Source organism: Schistocerca piceifrons, chromosome 2 (assembly GCF_021461385.2).
Source record: "Schistocerca piceifrons isolate TAMUIC-IGC-003096 chromosome 2, iqSchPice1.1, whole genome shotgun sequence".
Classification (NCBI taxonomy): domain Eukaryota; kingdom Metazoa; phylum Arthropoda; class Insecta; order Orthoptera; family Acrididae; genus Schistocerca; species Schistocerca piceifrons.
In genome coordinates this window covers 356,877,102-356,903,147 of record NC_060139.1, presented here as the reverse complement: position 1 = coordinate 356,903,147, position 26,046 = coordinate 356,877,102, and the positions used below count along the sequence as shown (strand labels likewise).

The 26,046-nt window shown below is 42.7% G+C and overlaps 1 protein-coding gene across 2 annotated transcripts in view; it reads right to left on the bottom strand.

Annotated features, from left to right (window-relative positions):
• The window catches only part of LOC124777821 (Golgi-specific brefeldin A-resistance guanine nucleotide exchange factor 1), a 311,144-nt gene that overhangs the window by 21,288 nt on the left and 263,810 nt on the right, over positions 1 to 26,046 (bottom strand). The gene's annotated exons all lie outside the window — the stretch shown is intronic.

Genomic DNA, 26,046 nt, shown 5'->3' with positions numbered 1-26,046 from the left:
GCAGTCTTTATGTTAGTAAGGTAAACACACATGAGCAACGTCACAGCTTAATCTCAGTTCAATGAAACAATGATAAACTAAACTAACATTATATGAGCTAAAGCACTGTTTAGTTAGATAATAATAAAATAAACTCTCATTATATCACTATATTGCATAGAAGCATAGAAGAATTACCCTATAGTAATGGTCCACTCGAAGCATTAAACAGTGCAGTGCATTAGATCACAGCCAACCACTTTTTCGATTACTAATTTTTCATAGACAACTTCCCCACTGTTGGATTATGCTGCTAGCTCATAATTTGGGTCATTTTCTTGGACAGATCGCTGCTTATTTTATATTACTGATTCTCACTTGGACTTGGGACAATGTAAGTTATCAATGTGTTAGCTGAAGCAAAAATGATGAAATAGGTATAGGCTCACAACAGTACAAGAACAATGTAACAGTTAAAAGCATTGTTATTTGTGGTTGGCGCACTTTATGCATAGGTGTGCCCACTTGAGGTTTAACCTGTTTGTGTGTTCTGTTGCTTGACCACATAGAGGTGAATGCAGTAAAGAAGTAAGAAAGATGCTTTATTTCGGGTATCACTGAACAGAGCGAAAGTTCACTCAACAGTCCCCTGCTTGACAGCAGTAAATATAGATACAGAGAATGTCTCATAATGGATGCCAGAAATATTAACAAAGTTTTGATAGAAGCGTGCACAAAACTAGAAAATTTGGAAGAAAAAAGTACAAGAAATCATGATGTTAAATATTTCACAAGTATTGCTTTAAGAAATTCCTGTTGGCACATTTTACTAGAATAAGAAGCAAGGAAGTATACAGAGTTTATGTCTGCAGGAACATTATCCAGGATAAATGTATAGGCTTGCAATTTGTTGATTGTCACTGAAACACTGGCCGAATATGAGGAACAATTTAGCAGCTTACTAGCTTCATACAGAAAGGTGGAGTGATGGAACAAATTTTTTTGACTCCAAATTCGGAAGACAAGCAATAAATTTTCTGGAACATGTTATCACAGTGGAAGAAATATGACTGGAAAGTCAAATCAGTGTGGTAAAGAACTTTCTAAACCTCAAACTATGGAAAAATTTAAGACCTCCCTTGGTATGTGTATTATTACAGTAGATTTATGTCATATCATGTGCTACGTAGTGAAGTTTTGCACAGTTTACTGTCAGAAAGATTCTGAGGGCATCAAAACAGAAATCTAATATGTTGTATTGTCCAGTCATGATAACTGATTTTGGTTTGGCTAGAGATGTGTCAAACATCTGAATGGGAGTTTCTTTAGTCCAAGTCAAAATGGAACCAAGAGATCTACGATGGTTTTGCAAGTCACGTGTTAACAGCCTGAGAAAAAGCTTATTCTACCACAGAATTTTAAGCCTTGGCAGTAGAGTTTGGGTGTTCAGACGTAGTGATCATAATGCTCAAAGTTTTCTGTTGCATTGAGAATAGTTTTGGAATAGTTTACGTTAGAGGAGAACAAAACATCATTTCTGAAACACACTTCCAATTGCCAGAAGGATTAGGGAAAGCTCCCATAAATACTCAAACAAACCCACTCGTAAAAATTTGTTAGTGAAAGAAGTGAGTTACCGCAAGTATTCCTTGGATACATGCAAAAACAAGATACAATTACAGAATCGAGATGAAGAGGCTATCCATAACAGAAGGTGTGAGATCAAAAATAAGAAAAGCTTTGTATACACTGTGTGCTTGAAGAAAAACGAAGTCTTATTTTACAGGCATAATGACAAACAATTAGTGTGCATTTCAAGGACACTGAAGAAAATCAGATATGGTTCACACATTTTGTATAGGGGCACTTGGAGTCATGACGTGTTCAAATATTAAATGAATATTTCTTTGAGCTCTGGCACATGGGACATTGTATAATGGTTAGTATCCATGACTGGCATTCTGCGGGTTGCCAGTTCAAACCCGACCACCAGCAATTATGATTTCTGGAATGTTCTTGAAATATCTTATGTTTGTAATACTTGTATATTCTGGAATGTTCTATACATGTTCTATAAATACTAACAGTCTGAAATTTTTTTATATTTGTATAAATAGCTCCATTCTGAGCAGTAGTTCAGTTATGTTGTCACTGCATTTCAGTGATCATAATAATTGTGATTTCAGTGTTAAGTGCTGTACTTCATTGATGATCCTGCTTTCAGAGTTGGACTATTCTGGTTATGACATAACATCATCTGGTGGAGACACCAAGTACCTCAAAACATTTACATTACCTTGGCTCCAATTAGGTAACATAAGAGCTCCTGCTTACACCAACAAGAATCGGAATACAAGCAGTACATTGTTCAGAAGATCTGTTTATGTAGGAGACCAATGGATTCCAACCCGATAGTGAGTCAACTGCACATCATGCATCCATCAGTGTTCTCCAGAGACACCTGTCAGAACCCAGTGAAATGGCTGAAAGGATTTGAATGAGCCATCAAATACTGTAGGTGGGATGACACGATATGCTCACAAATGTGTACTTTTACTTGGGTGCCACAGCCCAACCACAGTTCAAGAACAATGAAGAGAAGCTCAATAGCTGGGATAAATGCCAGGACGAACTGAAGAAACATTTGGTGATAATCGGCAGAGACTCCACTTCCAAAAAGCAATTGAAGAACAGGGCCCAACGTTATGGGGAAATAACAGTCCTATACACAAAATGTATCTCACATTGTGAATTCAAATATGACAGAAGCTGACAGTCTCGTGCTTGCTGAAAGAAGTTTCAGCAACCAGCAAATGACAACCCAGAACCCAATTAATGTAGGTATAACCAACTCCTACAGCAAGTTTAACACCTTGAGGACAACTCGCTGATGTCTTTCCACTGCTGACAAAAAGGCTATTTTTCAATTACTACTACGCTGTCAACGTTAACCATCACAACAGTTCTATTCATGCCAGTCAGCTGCAGACAATTATAATCAACCTATGGGATAAAGACAATCACTGTACCCCGGATGAGGTCTCCTCCCAACACAACGTAACAGTTTCCTGTCACCGAACAGAAGTACCAGCAGCTCACCTAGTTGCTACCTTGAGCAAAGCTAAGCTAGGCAACCATTTATGGAGTTGAAGCCACAGTAATTGCGAATCCTCCATAGACGACAATCAACAAGGTGTCATGGAAACTCACTGATATCATTGACAGCCAACCTCTCTGAGTTCTGTCAAATCAGGGGCTCCCTTTTCTGTAACTTCACATGATTGTTGTCATCAGCTAAATAAGACTATGTTTCACAATATGAAAGTGATTGCGCTGAAAGTTGCAAATGGGAAATATGGCCAGCCAACAGGAACACATATTGCAAGAATAAGTACTAATGACAGAACACAGCCCTTTGAATTTGTTGTGTGAGCAGAATGTACTCAAAATGTTATTCTCACATGGGACTTCTTGCAGGCATCAAAAGCAGTCATAGAATGTGAAATATCAGAGCTCCAAATTGATGAAGCTTTTCCAAAAAGCACACATGACAAAGATTGCTCCATTCAACTGTCTGCTATTGAAGATGTTCTTATCCCACCATTATCAACAAGGTAAGTTCCAGTCAACCAATCCCAAGATGCTCAGTTAACTGTGAAGCCTTTTTCAACTGCAAAAAGGCTACTCCAATCCAGGAAGGGCAGCTTAGTATTATTGATAAAAAGTTGTGCTCTGCTATCACCACAGACAATGCAGGAGAGAAAACTACAATCAAACTGCAAACAGGATCTGGCTGACCGAGGAACAACGTCAGCAAATGACAGCCATTTTGTATCACTTTTCAAATGCTTTCAGCTCCGAGATGGAGAAAATACAGACCAAGCAGCACATGGTAAAACAATGTCTCAATACGAAGGATCATCCATTAACTAGCCAATGCTTATATAGTGTCACTGGATGAAATAATCCCCAGAGGAAATGGAGACAATGGTGCAACATGACACTCTTGAACCTTCAGAGTGTCCTTGGTCCTCTCCCATGGTGCTTGTGAAGGAGGAGGATGGCACAAGTAATCTCTGCGTCAACTGCCAGCAAATGAACAAAAATAATGATGAAAGATGTCTGACGACATCCTAAAATGTTTGAAAGAAGCATTTCTCTACTACAACGTCTAGACAGGCTACTGGCGAATCAAGATTGACAAAGCTGTCTAGGAAAAGGCAGCTTTCATAAACCCTGAAGGCCATTGTGAGTTTAAAGTTATGCTGTTGTAACTTGTAATGCTCTAGCCACATCAAACATATGATGGACAACCTGCATCAACACCATAATGGGGCAATGTGTCTTTGCTATATGGATGAGCATTGTGGTTTTTTGCAGACATTTGAAGAACACGACATTTGAAGAACATTTATGCCACCTCAGAACCATGTTGAAGTGTCTTCAGACTGCAAGCTCTGCCTGAATCCAATTAAGTGTCTCTTCACCACTAAAGAAATAAAAACCTTGGGGCTGAATGGTGATGGTGTCCATCTTCATCCAGAGAAAATAAAGGCATTCACATAGTTTTGTGACAGCATATGAGTGATCTGAGTTCTCAGAATGTGCTCTTCCTATGGGCATTTCATAAAGGACTTCCATAGCAAGACACATCCCTAGCAAGAACTACTGCAGATAGACAACAAATTTTCCTGGAACAAGATGAAAGAAAGATCTTTCCCTGTCTGTATGGAGGCCCTATCATCATCTCCAGTCCAAGCACTGTATAACAACCATGCTGAAACAGAACTTCACACTAATTTAGCTGTCATGGGATAGGTGCATTTCTAGAGCAAATTCAAAAAGGTGTTGAAAATGTAATAGCTATGCATTCAGAGTGCTCTCCAAGTCTGCAATGAAGTATTCTACAATGTAGAAAGAGTGCCTTGCAGATGTTTGGACCATCAAGAAGTTCTGGTCATATTTATTTGGAAACCATTCCCCATTTTTGGAAAACCATTGAAGAGTTTTTAGCAAACAGAACACAGCATGTTGTTATCAATGGAGAGACGTCTACAGACGTTAAAGTAACCTCTGGCGTGCCACAGGGGAGTGTTATGGGACCATTGCTTTTCACAATATATATAAATGACTTAGTAGATAGTGTCGGAAGTTCCATGCGGCTTTTCGCGGATGATGCTGTAGTATACAGAGAAGTTGCAGCATTAGAAAATTGTAGCAAAATGCAGGAAGATCTGCAGCGGATAGGCTCTTGGTGCAGGGAGTGGCAACTGACCCTTAACATAGACAAATGTAATGTATTGCGAATACATAGAAAGAAGGATCCTTTATTGTATGATTATATGATAGCGGAACAAACACTGGTAGCAGTTACTTCTGTAAAATATCTGGGAGTATGCGTGCGGAACGATTTGAAGTGGAATGATCATATAAAATTAATTGTTGGTAAGGCGGGTACCAGGTTGAGATTCATTGGGAGAGTGCTTAGAAAATGTAGTCCATCAACAAAGGCGGTGGCTTACAAAACACTCGTTCGACCTATACTTGAGTATTGCTCATCAGTGTGGGATCCGTACCAGGTCGGGTTGACGGAAGAGATTGAGAAGATCCAAAGAAGAGCGGCGCGTTTCGTTACCGGGTTATTTGGTAACCGTGATAGCGTTACGGAGATGTTTAATAAACTCAAGTGGCAGACTCTGCAAGAGAGGCGCTCTGCATCGCGGTGTAACTTGCTCGCCAGGTTTCGAGAGGGTGCGTTTCTGGATGAGGTATCGAATATATTGCTTCCCCCTACTTATACCTCCCGAGGAGATCACGAATGTAAAATTAGAGAGATTAGAGCGCGCACGGAGGCTTTCAGACAGTCGTTCTTCCCGCGAACCATACGCGACTGGAACAGGAAAGGGAGGTAATGACAGTGGCACGTAAAGTGCCCTCCGCCACACACCGTTGGGTGGCTTGCGGAGTATCAATGTAGATGTAGATGTAGGTAGAATGCCTTTTGAATTGCATGCTGAAGTTTTTTCAGCGTTTCACAGTAACATACTGCACGGGCGGTTTCACCTCTGTAGATGTAGATGTAGTTGTGGCAGACGAACATTCTCTATGCAGGCACTCTAACCTGAAGGATATGTTGGTTCTAATGCAAGATGGGCACTGAGGCTACAAGAGTGCATCATCACAGTGGTACACAAAAGCAGGTGAAAACACAAGGTTGCTGACTGCCTTTCCAGGAAGCATTTGGTGGAACACAGCAGTGTGGATGAAATCTCAGTCATTGCTCTGTCAAATGATGTTGCTGCTGAACAGAGAGAAGATGCATCACTGCTGAAAACCATGGATACTTTGGAGGAGGAGGAAGTGGCAGAAATGGTTGCTCATCATCCTAGCTCATCTTCAGTCAGCTATCCTGAAGTATATACACAACACCCTAACATCTGGTCACAACAGGTTTCGTGAAGAATCTAGACGTAGTCAGACACTGGTATTGCTGGCCAAGTCTCTACCAATCCATTAGAGATGATATGAGCCACTGTAAGATACGTCTGTGGGAAAGTTTTGCATTCCAGACTAGTATCAGATGTAATTTCACATAGTGACATCACCCAAAAGATGACAACTGCCTACCATTCACAGACAAAGGGATTCACAGAACACTTTGACAATATCTTAATAGATATACTCTTGACGTATACTGATGTCTAACACAGACTGAGATGCAATACTGCCTGTCGTTACATTCACATACAACATAGAAAAGCAGGACACTACAGGTTTCACACCTTTTTTTCTGCTCCATGGTTGTGAGCTCAAAATAACAATACAGATGCAGAAAGTATGAATACTGGAAATGTTACTAGAGCACTGCTTTGTGTCATATTGTATCCTCCTTTGCAGTATTATGACCCTTCATCAAGAGGACAAAAGTGCAGAGATGCCATCCATGTCCTCCATATTAAACACTACCGTAGTCCAACGGCACAGATTGATGATAGAAGAGTCAAGGAAACTGAACACCCAATTGATGATTGTGAAGCTTTGACTGGATGGGCTATCTTTGATACTTACCATAGTAAATGTGAGGATCTGGCAGTGTCACCATTCAGAGAACCATTGACAAGATTCAGAGCCAGGATACTGTAACTGTGGCCAATTAGAACCTCTGTAACAACAGGTCCCTTTCTCCAGGAGAGGAGCAACGTTTCGAGCTCTGATCTATAGAGTATGGAGTAGTGGTTAGTGTCACTGGCTAGTACGCTGTGGGTCATCAGTTCAAACCCGAGCACCAGAAATTATTTAGTTCCCGAATTATCGTATGTTTCTAACATTTCTGTATTATGGAATGTTCAAATGTTCATCTGGGTACCAGAGTTCTGGGATATTCTATGTTTGTAGAAACAACTGCACACACTGTGCAGCAGTTCAGCTCTGTTCTAGATTTGTGTTGGAGTTTGTAATAAATGTGCTTACAGGGATAGGTGTCATACGTCACTGATGACCCCATATTTCGAATTTCAACTTGATTCTAATTACAAACTTGAGATGGTGCTACTTTCATAACCGTATTGAGAAGCTACCTACTGTGTTAGAAAACTAAGCAGTCCAGTACATGAAAGACTAATTACATCCAATAATACCAACAAAGCCGTAATAAACTGTATGCATAGACAGACTTGTATGATGCATTCACTAAGCATTTAAAGTACAAACATTTAAGAAAGGTATCTGTTCATACATAGTCAAATTTTATTAACTGTTTAGAGCCTATCACCAATGTTTGCATTGCGACAGGCATCTGTCTCTGTCTGAAGGGTCAGTTACTGCTGTTAGACTCTTCAGTTTGGTGGTAGTTTCTGTCCTTCCAGCACGGCATCAGAGCCTATCATTTTGTTTATGAGTTGACGCAACTTCTACTAAGAAGCGATTTTTTGAGTTTCTTGTATCCTTCTCAGTTTAAATTCTTGAATAACTTGCATGTTTGTGTTCCAGTTCCATGTTTTATTAAGTATCTAGCATATGTTTCCACTGTCTTTAGTGTGGATAGGGACTGTGAGTGCTGTGTTCATATATGAACTGAGTTGGTGACCCTTCGCTTGCTGAGCACTACACTCGAGCCTCTGCGTTGGAGAAAAACCCCCCAGCCTTTCGCACTCTCAAATAGCGGATGTAAGGGAAAGTCCTCGCATTCACTGCGTGCCACAGTGAACCCTCTAACGCCCCATTTACAGAGTGGGAGCTTCTCAGTGCCCTTGCACACTGCCCCAACACAGCTCCTGGGCCCAATCGGATCCACAGCCCAGATGATTAAACATCTCTCGTCTGACTACAAGCGACATCTCCTCGTGATCTTCAACTGGATCTGGTGCGATGGCATCTTTCCATTGCACTGGTGGGAGAGCACCATCAAACCAGAGCTCAAGCCCGGCAAAAACCCGCTTGATGTGGATATCTATTAGCCCATCAGCCTCACCAACGTTCTTTGTAAGCTGCTGGAAGGTATGGTGTGTCAGTGGCTGGGTTAGGTCCTGGAGCCACGTGACCTACTGGCTCCATGCCAGGGCAGCTTCTACCTGGGTCGCTCTACCAGTGATAAACTTGTGTCCCTCGAGTCTGCCATCCAAACAGCCTTTTCCAGATGCCGACACCTTGTTGCCATCTTTTTTTATTGACAAAAAGCAAATGACACCTCCTGGTGACATCATATCCTTGGCACATTATACGTGTGTGATATCCGATGGCCGCTCCCAATTTTTATCCAGAATTTCCTGTCGCTTCGTACTTTCCATGTCAAAGTTAGTGCCTCCCTTAGTTTCCCCCACATCCAGCAGAATGGGGTTCCGCAGTGCTCTGTATTGAGTGTATCTCTATTTTTAATGGCCATTAATGGTGTAGCAGCAGCTGTGGAGCTGTCTCACCCTCTCTGTATGCAGATGACTTCTACATTTCGTACTGCTCCACCAGTACTGGTATTGCTGAGTGGCACCTACAGGGAGCCATCCACAAGGTGCAGTCATGGGCTCTAGCCCATGGCTTTCAGTTTTCGGCCAGAAAGTCTTGTGTTATGCACTTCTGTTGGTGTCATATCGTTCATCCGGAACCAGAACTTTATCTTACTGTCGTTCCCCTCACTGTAGTGGAGACATACCGATTTTTAGGACTGGTTTTTGATGCCCAATTGACTTTGCTTCCTCACCTTCGTCAGCTTAAGCAGAAGTGCTGGCAGCACCTTATTGTCCTCTGCTGCCTGAGCAACACCAACTGGGGTGCAGATCACTCTACACTGCTGCAGCTATACAGAGCCCTTGTTCAATCCCGCCTTGACTATGTGAGTCTGGTTTATGGTTTGGCAGTACCCTCAGCATTGTGTTTACTCGACACAGTGCACCACTGTGGCATCTGACTAGCGATGGGAGCTTTTAGGACACGTCCAGTGACCAGCGTCCTTGCGGAGGCTAGAGTCCCTCCATTGCAGGTCACGCATGCACAACTGCTCACCAGTTACATTGCACACATCTGTAGTTCTCCTGCTCATCCGAATTACCGTCTCCTTTTCCCACCCACGGCGGTTCATCTCCCGCATCAGCGGCCCAGGTCATGGCTTCAAATTGCAGTTCGTGTCCGATCCCATCTATCTGAACTGGAGTCCTTGCCTTTACAACTTTTACTCAATGTCCAATCACGTACACCACCAGGTGCACACCTAGACTGTGGCTTCGCCCCTGGACCTTTCACATGGCCCAAAGGACTCAGTTCATCCCCCAGATCTCTGCTGTCACTTCATATCGATTCTTGACGTGTACCGAGGCCATGAAGTGGTTTACACCAATGGCTGATGGTCGCGTCAGCTTCGTGTATGTCCACGGAGGACATACTGAACAGCATTCGTGGCCTGACGGCTGCACTGTTTTCACTGGAGAGCTGTGGACTATATCTCGTGCTCTTGAGCTTATCTGTTCATGCCCTGGGGAGTCGTTTCTTCTGTGTACTGGCACCTTGAGCAGCATACAAGCTCTTGACCAGTGATACTCTCATCACCCTTTGGTAGCGACCATCCAGGAGTCCATCTACATCCTGGAATGGTCCGGACGTTCAGTAGTGTTTGAGTGGACCCCAGGACATGTCGGAATCCCAGGCAACGAATTTGCCAACAGGCTGGCCAGACAGGCTACACGGAAACCGCTTATGGAGATCAGCATTGCGATAACTGACCTGCATTTGTTTTTACGTCGCCAGGTTTTTTGGCTTTGAGAGATGGAATGGCATAGTCACAGTACACCCAACAAACTGTGTGCCATTAAGGAGACTACGAATGTGTGGCAGTCCTCCATTCGGGCCTCTCGCAGGGTCTCTGTTGTTCTCTGCCGACTCCGCACTGGCCATGCTTGGGCAACCCAAGGCTACCTCCTGCGACGTGAAGACCTGCCTTAGTGTTGATGCAGCACCCGATTGACAGCAGCCTATAATCTGGTGCACTGTCCCACTTTGACTGCCCTGCGACGAAATCTTCGGTTACTGGACTCATTGCCGCTAATTTTATCTGACAGCGCCTCATGAGCTGATTTAGTTCCACATTTTATTTGTGAGGGTGGATTTTTATCATTTGATCTAAATTTTATCGCATGTCCTTTGTGTCTCTGTGTCCTGCACCCTATTGCTTTTAGGGTTGAGGTGGTTTTAATACATTGCAGAGTAGCTTCTCCTTTTTATTCTCATCGTCAGCCAGCCATGGTAGTCTGTTTTGTCATTTTAATCTCTTCTACCTGTTTCTTGCGTGTTTCTGTAGTTTTCTTTTACCCTCTTTTCCATTTAAGTGTTTGTTGCTCTTCCGTTGTTCTTGTAGTTTTTCCTTTCTCTCCATTTTGTGTTGTGAGTCTTGCTTGTTTCATTCGCACCCTTGTGGCGTTGTTTTTTCGGAATAAGGGACTGATGACCTGGCAGTTTGGTCCCTTCCCCCCTCTTTTAAACCAACCAACCACCCACCCACCCACCAAATTATCAATTAGGATGCATGGGCGTAGGCAGAGGGTATATACTGCCAACTTGCAAATTCTGTTGCAGAACGTGCTCTACAACATGACATCCATGAACTTGGTGCCTGTTTCACCACACTGCGCCTTCTGGGTTCTTCCCCCAGACATCAGTTTCTCAGAACTCTGCAGGTGGGAACTAGTAACACTAGAACATGTCCTTTGTTCTCGCTACCCACCTGATCTTAATTTAGGTTAATTTCTTCTGTCACAACATTTCTTCACTGTAAATACTCTTTGCTTCACTCCATTTTAGTTCTCTCTTTCATTGTCTTTCCTGTCTATTTTTCACCGCTCCCCTCCCATCTCTGTTACGTACAATGCACTAAGCTTCTCACCCTTATTAACTCGTGCTTGGTGTTTCAGAAGTAATCTGTCTTGCATATTACCCTGTCCTCCACCTTCAAGCTCTCAGGTTTTCAAATCTCATCTGATGCAGTCCCCAACAGTCAGTCTTTCCTTCTCATCCCATACGGTAAGTCTCCCCTGACCCACATGTCTGAGTGACTTTCCCAAAATCTACCCCTTTCCCTAGACCTCTCCAGCCCTTTTCCTTCACCCCTCTTCCATCCCCTTCAACCCTTCTGCCTGAAGGAGGAGCCACTGGCTCAGAAAGCTTGCCAGTTACAACAGTCCTTTATGTGTGTATACAAAAAGATAAGTCAGATACCTCACATAAATCATTTCACACAGAAATATTGCTGCACACTCTCTGCAAGCATTCCTAAGTCAGATGTCTCAGAAATACACTTATGATATCTTGTACACATAATTACAAAAGCATAAAAAACATATATGTGCACAAATGATACTTCAAAATCATTTAACATGTATTCAATTAATGTTAGTGCTTTTCCATGATTTCCTTAAATCTTTCGAGGCAAATAATGGGATGGTTCCTTTGAAAAGTCAAGACTGATGTCCTTTCCCATTAGCTTGTGCTCTGTCTCTAATGACCATGTTGTCAACAAGAAATTGAACTCTTATCTTCCTTAAGCTATTTATAATAATTCTTTAAATTGTCGTAATTGTAAAGTCCTATCTTGTCTGAGCTAGAAAAACACAACAAATATGCTTTTCTATGCAGTATTTATGCATTAAAGCATACTGTCCTGATACAAGTGATCCCAATTCATTATATTTTTAGAAATTGACGACAACTTCATATATTTCTGTATCACTACATGGTCTATGACTAAAAACCATGACCTTTTTGACAGGAAATATTGAATCCCATTTTCTGACTATGATGATACTCTGTAGGCACAAATTTGATTAGAATTTGCTTGTGAGGGACAGTGTCAAAGGTATTTTGGAAGTATAAAAGTATGGAATCCATTTGAGAACCCCTACCAATAGCACTTACCACTTCATGTGAGTAAAGAGCTAGTGGTGTTTCACAAGAACAACATTTTCTGAAGCTGTGGTAACTATTTGTCAATAAGTCATTTTCTTTGAAGTAATTCACAATGTCTGAACACAGTATATGTTCCACAAATCCTGTTGCAAGTCGACATTTTGCTATGGGACTGTAACTCAGCATATTGTTCTACTTCTTTCCCTTAGTGTGGTGTGTCCTGTTATTTCAGAAAACTTCGTTTAATTACTCTGCTGTAGTGGTAGTGTCATCAGTGATATTACCATTGCTATTGTACAGCAAGGGTATTGATTGTGTCTTGCCACTGATATACTTTACATATGATCATAATCTCTCTGGATTTTCTGCCAGATTTCAAGACAGAGCTTCATTGTGGAAACTGTTAAAAGCATCTCACATTGAAGTCTGTGGTAAGATTCAAGCTTCAGTAAAACATCACCTATCTTGCAGATCTTGCATTCTTCTAAACTGACATGCTTTTTTTGTTGCTTCTGCAACAGTGTTCTCACCTGTTTGTATACCATGGGGATCAGGTACCTTCTCTTTTCTCTTATTTATTTAGTATATATCTCTCAACTACTGCCCTTTGTTTCTGTATAAGCCACATCTGGTCAACACTTACATAGTCAGTTTGGACATGAGCAAATTTTTATCTCCTTTTTTAAATAAATAATTTTTTGATTTTCTGTGGAGTATTTGAAGTGACTGAATACAGTCTTGTTACATTGACCTTGTGGTCACTAATCCCTGATCCATCATGGCACTTCTTATTTGCTTTGGATTAAGTGTTACTAAGAGGTCAAGTATTATTTCACGACCATTTAAACTTTTAGTGGGCTCTTGAACTAACTGCTCACAATCATTTTTGAAGAAAGCACTTAATACAATTTTGGATGATACTTTATGTTTACCAACAGCTTTTTACATATTTTTTTTACCAACATATCAATGATGGGTTGAAGTAACCACGAACTATAATTGCATGAATGTGGTACCTATTTGAACTGAGGCTAAAGTTTTCATTAAACGTTTTAGAAACTGCATATTCTATGTGCAGGGATCGGCAATTTACTCTGTTTGACAAGTATGGCCTCAAAGGAACTATCTACATCAGTTTCACTACAAGCCAACAGCAATAAACATTCCACATTTAATATATCCTTCCTGAACACCATTAGGTCCTTTGTAAAAATGTCAGCTGAACTTAGTTCTGGCTTTAGCATTTATAACTATTACAGTTTCAGTGCTTTCTATTAGTACTTTGAGTTCTGGTTGTTTCCCAACATACTTACAACAATTTACAACTATAATACTGACTACTGCTAGGTCTATCCTTTATCCTGTTTTTGCCCTGCACCCTTTTAGATGATATCCTTTCTGCAGTTTCCAGAAACCATCTAATCCCCTTCATACAGCCCCCACTACCCATGCAGTCACCTCCCGTGTAGTGGATTGCTTACCTGTTAAATGGAACCCGAAATGCCACCAGTTTATGGTGCAAGTCAAGGAATCTTGCAGCCTAGCTGGTCGCATAATTTTCTAGCTACTGATTCAGACCCTCCACTTTGCTCTATAACAAGGGTTCGCAGTCAGTCCTGTCAAGGATGCTACACTTGTTGAGGTCTGTCTTCACCTCCCAAGCAAGATTGGCAGTCTTTACCACTTCATGTAACACCCTGAGACCAGAGAGAACCTCTTACAATCCAGAGTGAGACAAGTCATTAGTACTGACATGAACCACCACTGCATCCTGTGATCTTCACGGCATCCACAAGCACCCGTTCCACATCTGGTTTGATTCACCGATATGCACCATAGAGTGCTTACTGGACTTTTTCCTCTCCTTGGCAGGTATATCCCTAAGGCACCCCATTACATGCTTCACATTGGAACTCTAAACTACCAGTAATCCCACCCTGTGTGACCTCCAGGGTCTTGCAGCCTGGGAGGTTTCCCCTGAAAAAGGAGAAGCGATAGCATCTGGCTCAGAATCTTTGTCACATACAGATGATGCCTGAAACCTGGTCATCAGATTAACCAGGGAGGCTCTTTAATTGACCTCCCAGGAAGTCTTCTGCTGCCTGACACACCTTTGAATGACCTCCCATCACTGGACCTCAGATGAGTTGTCAACCTCAGTTGGAGACATGAGCGTTGTGCTGGACGTCCCCTGAACCCCTACATTTGACTCCACACATGATGTCTACTGGCAGAAGTCCCAAGCTGCACGACCGAAGCCAGGACCGCCTGGTGGTGTGAGCTCGGCAATCGCATTTGTGTTGGTAGATAACACTCACTCTATGTTAACACCGGGAACACCTGTTGGGGTCTGGTACCCAAAAACTCGTTTGATCTTTGCCCAGACTCGGGATGGTGACATAAGGCACCCAATGGTCAGCATGTACCTCTCCCAACGCTCCTGTTTCTGCCTTTCGATAAGCTGGTAAATGTGGGCATGGGGCCGTTTAAAGGCTATGAAGTGCTCCAGGGTGCCGCTTATGCTGCTGTGAAGCTCACTGACGCTTCTTAATTGCCTCAGCGACTTCCAGTGACCACCAAGGGACTGTCTTTTGCCGGGGCACCCTAAGGAACGAGGGATCACGTTTGCTGCCGCAGAAACGATCATTGTAGTTACCTGCTCAACCACCACATCAATGTTACCACATGGGGGAGATTCGACGGTGACAGCAGAGGTGAAAGCTTCCCAGTCTGCCTTGTTTAGAGCCCATCTGGGTAGGCGTTCATGGGCCTGAAGCCAGGGCAATGACATGAAGATGGGGAAGTGGTCCCTACCACACAGGTCATCATGTGCTCTCCATTGGATAGATGGGAGAAGGCCAGCACTGCAAAATGAGAGATCAATGGCCAAATATGTGCCATGTGCCACACTGAAATGTGTGGCACCCCCAGTATTTGCAAGGTGCTATCCAAAATTTTTGGAACTGGTGCTGCGATCTGTTGGAAACCTTACCTTTGGACTAATGGTTACCATCACCCTCAAAGTAGTTCCCATCCGCATGTACATACCAGTCCCAGTGCTTCTGCCACTGGTCAAGCGTTTCCTGGAAGTCCTTTTCTTTGAGGGTGTTTATCACTGCCAGTGACATTTCTTGAATCCTCTCTAGTGTGTCAAAACATTGGTCCTTCAACTTGAGTTTCAGTTTTGGGAATAGCACGAAGTTGCAAGATGCCAAGTCTGGCAAGTACGGTGGGTAAGGTACAACCGTCATGTTGTTTTTTGCCAAAAACGTCCTGGTGAGCAAGAATGTCTGACAGGAAGCGTTGTTGTGATGCAGCAGCCCATTTCCTCAACGCCAAAGTTCAGGCCGTCGGCCCCGCATGTTTTCACGGAACCGTTGCAAAACATCACAGTGGTATGCGGAATTCACTGTTTGGTTGGGTGGGACAAATTCTTTGTGCACAATTCCCTTGGTATCCAAGAAAACGATGATCATGCTCTTCACCTGACTAACTTTTTTGGGCCTTTGAGAGCCTGGGCTCTTCGACTGGGATGATTGTTGCTTTGTCTCTGGATCACAACCGTAAATCCAGCTCTCGTCGCCAGTAATAACCCGTGACAAGAAGACAGAATTTGATACAAATGTGCTGTTCTGTTAGCGGATCCATCATAAAATCGCTACACACCAAACAGAGTATTACAGAAATCCCTGTGGTCATGCAACACGTCCTCCCAGCTGAATGCCACTCCGCACACTGACTCATTAGATATGTACCTCTCACCACCTAGTGGTGCAAAGATCATCTACTCCTACTTTCCAGATGGCAGCACAAGTCCCGAAAATTTTGGATTCCATCTCTTAAGAGGCAGAGGTCTAGTTGTGACAGTAAATTTTCAACATTGCTGCCTGGACAGTAAGCAAGATGCCACCCCACAAGGGGTTAAGGGCGTTAAAATCTCCCAAAAGTAGGAAAGGTTTGGGGAGTTGATCAATCAGTGCAGCCAAGGCGTTGAGGGGTACTGCACCATCGCAAGGAAGATACACATTGCAGCCAGTTATTTCCTGTGTCATCCTTATCCTGACAGCCATAGCTTCAATACGGGTTTGAAGGGGCACAGGTTCACTGCATACTGAGTTCAGGACATGAACACAAACTCCACCTGATGCACTACTATAGTTGCTACGGTTCCTGTAGTATCCCTTATAGCCATGGAGGGCAGGGGTCCACATTGCTGGGAACCAGGTTTCTTGGAGGGCAATGCAGAAACCAGGTGTGAAGCTTAACAGTTGCTGTAGCTCAGCCAGGTGGTGGAAAAAACTGCCACAATCCCATTGGAGGATGATGTTATTGTGAGGCTGGGAAGGCACGAAGTGTACAAGGAGGCAGGTTATGCCACAGCGTCATCTGCTGCCTCTGACTGAGTATTTGTAGCCATTTCTATGGTGGATGAGGCATCAGTGAGATCCAGGTTCACAGGGGACACTACGATCTCCACCTCATCCTCAGATGCAGAATTGGTAGGGAGTGGTTGTGCTGTTGGGGCCACCACAGGGACCTGTTTCTTAGCAGACTACTACTTAGTTTGCTTGCTCTCTCACTTCCTTTAGAGGCTTGCTGGGAAGATTTCTCCGAAGCAGCTTCAGGCATGGAGGAAGACCGTGAAACTCTTTGTCCAGCAGCTTTTGGCTCCTTCAGCCACTGGTGAGTGTGTGCCATGGCATTAGTGGAGACATTGGGAGAGAGGGCCCCAAGGGACCCCTTCTACACGAGAGGAGCCAGAGGAAGCTGTTGCTTCTCTGGCAGGGGGGAGGGGACCAATGTCCCCTGCATTTGGGGAGGGCCTTGCTCCCAAAGTAGGTGATTTGGGAGCGACGGAGGAAGATTTTCCCCCTACCATCAAGGGGGCGGATGTATTCTGGTGGCCTCGAGGGCCCATTGTTCTGGCACAGAGTGAGGAACCACTGGCACTTGGAACGGCAATGGTGATGTAGCTGCAGCATAAGTCGATGTCAACCAAATGGTGTGTTATCTTTCAAATTTACATTTAGCCTCTGTGTAAGTCAACTGGTCCAGGGTCTTGTACTCTGTGATTTTTTTCCACTCCTTTTGGAGTACTGGGCAGTCTGGCGAGCAGGGGCAGTGAAGCTCTCAACAGCTGATGCAAGTGGGAGGTGGTGCACATGCAGTATCCATGTGCAGTGGACGTCTGCAGTCTCGACATGTAGCGCTGGAAGTGCAGCGGGAAGACGTGCTCGGACTTCAAGCAAGTAACGCATCGGGGGAGGGACGTATGGTTTAACATCACAGTGGTAAACCGTCACCTTGACCTTATCAGATAATGAATCACCCTCAAAGGCCAAGACGAAGGCATTGGTAGCAACCCTGTTGTCTTTGGGTCCCCTGTAAATGCGCTGGATGAAATGAACACCCCCGCCATTCTAAATTGGCACGGAGCTTGTCATCAGACTGCAAGAGGACATCACATCGGAAAATAATCCCCTGCACCATATTGGGGATTTTATGGGGAGTGACAGAAACAGGAATATCACCCAGCTTGCCACAGGCGAGTAACACTCGGGATTGGGCTGGGAATGCTGTCTGAATCAAGACTGTGCAGTTTTGCATATTGGACAGCGCTGTCACTTCTCCAAACTTATCCTCAAGGTGTTCAACAAAAAACTGAGGCTTCGTAGGAAGAAAAGAGTCCCCATCGGTCCTGCTACAGACTAAAAACCGAGGCGAATATTGCTGTCTCCATTCTGTAGCTCTACATTCCTGCCATGGTGTAGCGAGGGAGGGAAATGATTTAGAGTCATACCTGTCAGCATTGTATTCTATATTGCCCTTCTTAGAGACTGCTGGTACCATATGGTCACCAGCAAGAGATGACTTAGTTCGCTTCATTGAGGGTCATCCGCCCTGATGCCACCCACTCCGATCAGGGGCTCTCCCCACAGGTGCCACCTTCCACAGCAAAGGCTGGCATGATTGCCATTGCCCAGAGTCCTGATGCCCCTGTAAGACAGGCATCTACTCCTTGGCATACATGGGGAGTTTTCAGCTCAGGCATCAGCAGTGCAATCCCTGTGTTGTCAGGGGGGCTACGTGACAGCCCCACCACAACAGACTGGCTACTGTGCTAGATATTGCGTGCAGAGAGATCCAGCATTGTCATGGGGTGAAAGGATGGGAGACAACGGAAGATGACATACCCTGGAAAGTGTCCTCGCCCAAATGGTTGTATCGCAGGTGGAGATGCGAAGCCATGATAAGGAATTCAGGACATCTAATCTAAGGGCACTCTCACACCACGTAAGACATCCTTCCTCATATGGCCCGCACTTCTGTAGAATTTTGAAAGTGGCAAGTCAAACCATAGAATGGGACCTGAACTCTTAGTGCCAAAAACTGTGAGACTCCTTTTAGTCGTCTCTTACGACATGCAGGAATACTTCGGGCCTATTCTAACTACTGGACCCGCAGGGGGGTAAATTGGTGGTAGTCATGCCAATGTAGAAGGGCGAACAGTGTTTACATAATAGCTGGTATATGAAGTGTCATTTTGCGGATGGCTCTCCCTTTGATAGCATATGTTTTGCCAGTTACAGGGCTATTATAGGAGGTGGTGGGAGGTGGCATAGGGCAAGAATTGCAGCAGGGGCAGTCACAGGGCTAGGAGCCATAGGGTTGGGAGGTGGGTGCAGAAGGAGCATAGCGTCTGACAAGAATATTGCGGAGATTGGAAGGTTGATAGAAAGCTATTCTAGGTGCGGTGGGCAAAATTTCAGACAGAATGGATCTCATTTCAGGGCATGATTTTAGGAAGTCATGGCCCTGTTGAAGTAGCTGATTAACACATTGTATCCTACCAGCCTAGTTAAAAAGCAGGTTTCCCAGCCCATCACACCTAATCCTGGTACTGCTGATCCCTCCATAAAACAACTTCAGAGCATACCATTGGTGACTCAATATTATCCCAGTCTGGAATGTGTTAATCAGCTACTTGAACAGGGCCATGACTTCCCACAATCATGCCCTGAAATGAGATCCATTCTGTCTGAAATTTTGTCCACCACACCTAGAATAGCTTTCCGTCACCCTCCCTATCTCCACAATATTCTTGTCAGACCCTATGCTCCTTCTGCTGTCATTTCCGTACCCTATAGACCCTAACCCTGTGACTGTAACTGCTGCAAGACTTGCCCTATGCACCCTCCTAACACTACCTATAACAGGCCTGTAACTGGCGAAACACGTACTATCAAAGGAAGAGCCACCTGCAAAACGACACGTCATATACCAGCTGTTGTGTAAATACTGTTCGGCCTTCTACATCGACATGACTACCACCAAATTATCAAGTAGGATGAATGGGCATAGGCAGAGGGTGTATACCGGCAACTCGCAATATCCTGTTGTGGAGCGTGCTCTACAACATGCTAATCATCACCTTGGCGCCTGATTCACCACATGCGCCATCTAGATTCTTCCTCCAGACACCAGTTTCTTGGAACTTCGCAGGTGGGAACTAGAGCTACAACATGTCCACTGTTCTCGCCACCCACCTGGCCTTAATTTACGTTAATTTCTTCACTGTAACCACTCTTTGCTTCACTCCATTTTTGTTTTCTACATCTTTCATTGTCTTACCTGTCTATTTTTCACTGCCTCCCTCCCACCTCTGTTACGCACAATGCACTTAGGTTTTCACTCTTACACTCTTATTACCTCGTGCATGATGTTTTCTGTCTTGCATATTACCTTGTCTTCCATCTCTCAGGTTTCCAAATCTTGTCCGATGCTGTCCCTAACAATAAATCTTTCCTCCTCATCCCACACAGTAAGTCTCCCCTGATATGCAGTTCTGGGTGACTTTTCCAGAATTTACCCCTTTTCCTAGACCTCTCCAGTCCTTTTCCTTCACCCCTCTTCCTTCCCCTTCAACACTTCTGCCTGAAGAAGGAACCACTGGTCCCAAAAATTTGCCAGTTACAACCATCTTTTATTTGTGCGTCCTGCCGTCGCTTGGTGAGTAAATTTTTTATCTACCCAATTAAATAATTTTGTCAATATTTGATTGTTTTCATTGTTGTATTTATCTTTTTGTGTATTACATGATGAGGTTTTCTACACTGACATGCAAGCAGATTATGTGCATAAGGCATCCTGATGTGGGGCGCCACAACTTCCTTCTCAATTCACAAATTTGGATACTTAATAAATGTATGTATGTGTGTTTAGGTTTAAGATTTATTTATTTATTTACTTACAATCAAGTTCCTAATAATTGACACCGTGTACAATTTTGTTATGACGTGTGTTGCTTTGTCAAGTCATTTAGTTTAAAAAATTAAGAACAATATGGACCGTGTTTTTAAAGGGACTTTGAAGACAGATGCATTGATTCACAATTTGACTGAGGATGACTAGCTGGGTGTTTCATACAAAGCCATCATTAACTAATATACAACATAAAACCATCAGCAGAAGAATTAGGTGCAACTGCAAATAGTAAGTGGCTGCCATTACTCTGTGTGGACACACATAGTGTCAAGTATCTGGTGTAATGGATTCGTTATAAAGTAAAGCACTATGAAACAATTTTTGTGAGTAATGTGAGGAACACACAGGTGAGTTCACTGTAGTCAGCTGACCTGGTGTGGCATGCAGCCAAAAAACATTAGTCGACATTGGTGGCAATAACTAATTGTCTATTTTAAAAATAATTTTCAACATGCCTCACAGTTTCACTTAGTTCAGTGATCAGAGGGTATCTTCTAATTGTAAGTACACAGGAAATGGAAGGACTCTTGTGATGATAATGGCTAGTTATGGAGCATTGTTGGGAAAAACTTTCCCTTATTGTGAAGTTATACATAAATGAAAAAAGTTTAATTTGTTTGACACATCCAAGTTAGGAACATAAACGTTTGTTCCTATGCAAAAAGAAAATCCTATTCAAGAAAAGTGAAGAGATATCACCATTCGTGAGTATTAATGAATGTCAAATCGTTTATTTCAAGATGAGTCCACGCGTATAACACACGTATGAAATGTCGTGGCTGACTACAGCCACAACTGAGGAGTCCAGATGGCAAATACCACCCACTGATATCCAGCAACAATTCTGAAGTGAACACTAACATTTGTGCAAGGGATCTTTTCAGAGGCCAGTTAGCAGTTGGTTTTTTTTTCCAGGGGGAGGACCTTTACCTGAAGTAAACAAAACAAATGTTGGTGTCAGCTTAAAATTTAAGGACTTGTCATTATCAACCATAAGTAAGAAGGACAAGAATAACCAAATGTTCCTTTCCTATTTTGCTGCCAAGATTAAGTTAAGAACTGTTTTCCAACAGGAGCGGTCCCCACAGGCGGGGCTGACTGTGGCCATTCACCCTCGTGGGTCTTCATTTGCGACTAGTTGGGAGGGGGAATCAGAATTTCGCACAATAGCCTAGAGGCTTAAACTCAACAACAATATGCAGAACAATGTTATGGCGTTGTGGTTAAGGTAGTGTCAGTCGCATAGTAGGATGTGGGTTCAAAACTCATCAGATGCTTAAAATTTTTTTTTTTTTCCATATCCTTATTGAAATGGTTTTGATCATTATTTTTATTCAGTTAATTCGTTCAAATGTAATTTTTTAGATTTCTAATGCTTTGTCATATCATTTTAATCATCATTAACTATTTCATTTATTATTAGTTTGTCTTCCAATCATTCCTCTTCATTTGGAATCTGAGCATGTGACTTGATTTTTTTGTGTTTGTTAACTCTGACATAACTTCCTCCATTTTATCATTTTATACTTTTTTTCCATGTTATTGCATTCATTATTTTTATCCTCAGGTTGCTTGCATGATATTTTGTCCACAGTGCAACAAGAATTTACACTGTCAATGTCTGTGTGATGATTACCATAAAAAAAGAAACATATTTTAACAAAAAACACATTTTACACCATCATACAGCCAATAAAATATATTATTTTGGCTTTTGTTTTTTAATCAGTATACCAGAATTTTCAAACACTTAACTATAATGATGGATTAATTAATATAATTTAAATCACATGCATAAACATGCCAAGCCTCCTTTTTCCAAGACAAAAGCAAAGATCAGAAGAAATAATATTATGAATAAAATTATCTGACAAAGAATTACAAATTACAAAATACATTTAAGCCAATTAATTTAGTAAATTAACGATCGATGTCATTTCAATAAAGATTTGAAAATAAAACTTTAAAACACTTTGTGTGATTCATACCCACAGCCTTCTGTACATTAGGAACATATGTTAACCACCACACCACAATGCCATTCTGTCTAGTATTACAGTCGAGAATGTCACATGAAATTAGGAATTAGTTTTTTCATCAATTACTCGTGAACAATGGCCTACCAAAGTGAATGGCTACAGGGTGTGATATCTGAGACCCTAACCTACTTTTCTGTATAGATGATTTCAGAAAGTCAATCCCATCCCTGGGGAACTCTCCTTGTCAATATGAGAAAGATTGTGTAGCATAATGGCATAAAAATTTGAGCCCTGCCATCAAAAGCTATGATAGGGTTTGATTTACACCGAAACTAAGGGGCAATGTAATGTTTTAAACTACATTTATGTAAGGGTGAGTGCAATAAACACACTATGGTGCACCATGGAGATTAATTAGGGGAACAATGCTTTTGTAACAAGGCCAGTGCACTGCAGACACTCATATTAGAACATGTCATAAATGAATAAACTAGTACGCTTTGAGAATTCTTAGAATACTTAATAACACACCGCACATTGAATTGTGGTGCGGTGTAAAATAATTATTTTTCTTAATAAAAAATATTAAAACAAAAAAAGGTGAATTCAAATAGACAGTGCTGCAGTTAAGACTCAATGCTTTTCAATTTAATCATATATGTCCTGTGTATTAAGGACGCAATTTGTAATATGTCTTCCAGTGAGTATGTAGTAAGAAAGAGTAACCCCCCATATTCAGTCATTCGACGAAACCCAACAAGACCCTCAAACTCTCTGCATTCAACATCTCCTCAAAAGTCAGCAAAGTCATGAATGATTGAGTAAAAACTGAGTTAACAAAGATGGTGAGAAGGAACTCCCCTTGTCCTTGTCAACAAATCAAACCCAAAATTTATCTGGTGCAGAACAACAATCACCATAGGCAAGGTTTGCATTTGAAATAAGCTCCTCCTATATGTTAGTTTGGTGTCTTAAACACAGAAACAAATCACTCGCACAAGGAAAAATATTTGATTGGACACTGAGACACCTTTCCTCTTCGATGACCTACAACTTCTTATACTTTAGCCATGACAAGATCTTGTAGAAATAATCTTGGTATTAAACGAAATTATAGTAAGTGGCTCACACAGTTGTTTTTTTCCAGCAGTTGTATAGATAGATAATGGTGAAGAAATCATTTAAGTTTCTCTTGATCATTCTGCTGTGTACTTTTACAACACTTTCGTCTTTCCCTCTCCTTCCCTCTTTCCTGATGAAGCAACTGTTTGTTGCGAAAGCTTGAATTTTGTGTATATGTTTGGGTTTGTTTGTGTGTCTATTGACCTGCCAGTGCTTTTGTTTGGTAAGTCTCAATATATATATGATAGAGGGAAACATTCCACGTGGGAAAAATATATAACAAAGATGATGTGACTTACCAAACTAAAGCGCTGGCAGGTCGATAGACACACAAACAAACACACAAAATTCAAGCTTTCGCAAACAACGGTTGCTTCATCAGGAAAGAGGGAAGGAGAGGGAAAGACGAAAGGATGTGGGTTTTAAGGGAGAGGGTAAGGAGTCATTCCAATCCCGGGTGCGGGAAGACTTACCTTAGGGGGAAAAAAGGACAGGTATACACTCGCACACACACCCATATCCAACCGCACATACACAGACTGTGTATACCTATCCTTTTTTCCCCCTAAGGTAAGTCTTTCCGCATCCAGGATTGGAATGACTCCTTACCCTCTCCCTTAAAACCCACATCCTTTCGTCTTTCCCTCTTGCCTGATGAAGCAACCGTTGGTTGCGAAAGCTTGAATTTTGTGTGTATGCTTGTGTGTCTATCGACCTGCCAGCGCTTTCGTTTGGTAAGTCTCATCACCTTTGTTTTTAGATATAATAGAGGGAAACATTCCACGTGGGAAAAATATATCTAAAAACAAAGATGATGAGACTTACCAAATAAAAGCGCTGGCGGGTCGATAGACACACAAACAAACACAAAACATACACACAAAATTCGAGCTTTCGCAACCAATGGTTGCTTCGTCAGGAAAGAGGGAAGGAGAGGGAAAGATGAAAGGATGTGGGTTTTAAGGGAGAGTGTAAGGAGTCATTCCAATCCCGGGAGCGGAAAGACTTACCTTAGGGGGAAAAAAAAAGACAGGTATACACTCGCACACACACACATATCCATCTGCACGTACACAGACACAAGCAGACATTTGTAAAGGCAAAGAGTTTGGGCAGAGATGTCAGTCGAGGTAGAAGTAAAGAGGCAAAGATGATGTTGAAAGACAGGTGAGGTATGAGCGGCGGCAAATTGAAATTAGAAATTAGCGGAGATTGAGGCCTGGCGGATAACGAGAAGAGAGGATATGCTGAAGGGCAAGTTCCCATCTCCGGAGTTCTGACAGGTTGGTGTTAGTGGGAAGTATTCAGATAACCCGGACAGTGTAACACTGTGCCAAGATGTGCTGGCCGTGCACCAAGGCATGTTTAGCCACGGGGTGATCCTCATTACCAACAAACACTGTCTGCCTGTGACCATTCATGCGAATGGACAGTTTGTTGCTGGTCATTCCCACATAGAAAGCTTCACAGTGTAGGCAGGTCAGTTGGTAAATCGTGTGGGTGCTTTCACATGTGGCTCTGCCTTTGATTGTGTACACCTTTCAGGGTTACAGGACTGGAGTAGGTGGTGGTGGGAGGGTGCATGGGACAGGTTTTACACCGGGGGCGGTTACAAGGGTAGGAGCCAGAGGGTAGGGAAGGTGGTTTGGGGATTTCATAGGGATCAACTAAGAGGTTACGAAGGTTAGGTGGATGGCCCTGAAATTAGATCCATCCTTCATGAAATCCTCCCCACTCCACCAAGAGTGTCTTTCCGCCATCCACCTAACCTTCGTAACCTCTGCCTCGACTGACATCTCTACTGAAACTGTCTGCCTTTAGAAATGTCTGCTTGTGTCTGTGTATGTGGGGTTGGATATGGGTGTGTGTGCGAGTGTATACCTGTCCTTTTTTCCCCCTACGGTAAGTCTTTCCGCTCCCGGGATTGGAATGACTCCTTACCCTCTCCCTTAAAACCCACATCCTTTCGTCTTTCCCTCTCCTTCCCTCTTTCCTGACGAAGCAACCATTGGTTGCGAAAGCTCGAATTTTGTGTGTATGTTTTGTGTTTGTTTGTGTGTCTATCGACCTGCCAGCGCTTTTGTTTGGTAAGTCTCATCATCTTTGTTTTTAGATATATTTTTCCCATGTGGAATGTTTCCCTCTATTATATTCATATTATTAATTTGAACACAACAATTACGTTTGTTATTGTCACTGTTGCATTTCGAAATCTTTTTTGTCGTCTTATTTTCTCCTTCTGTTTTTGCCAGTAGTTTCACTTTGCATTCACCTTCTCCTTTTTACCGTAATCTACTATACAATTTTATCCCGCCGA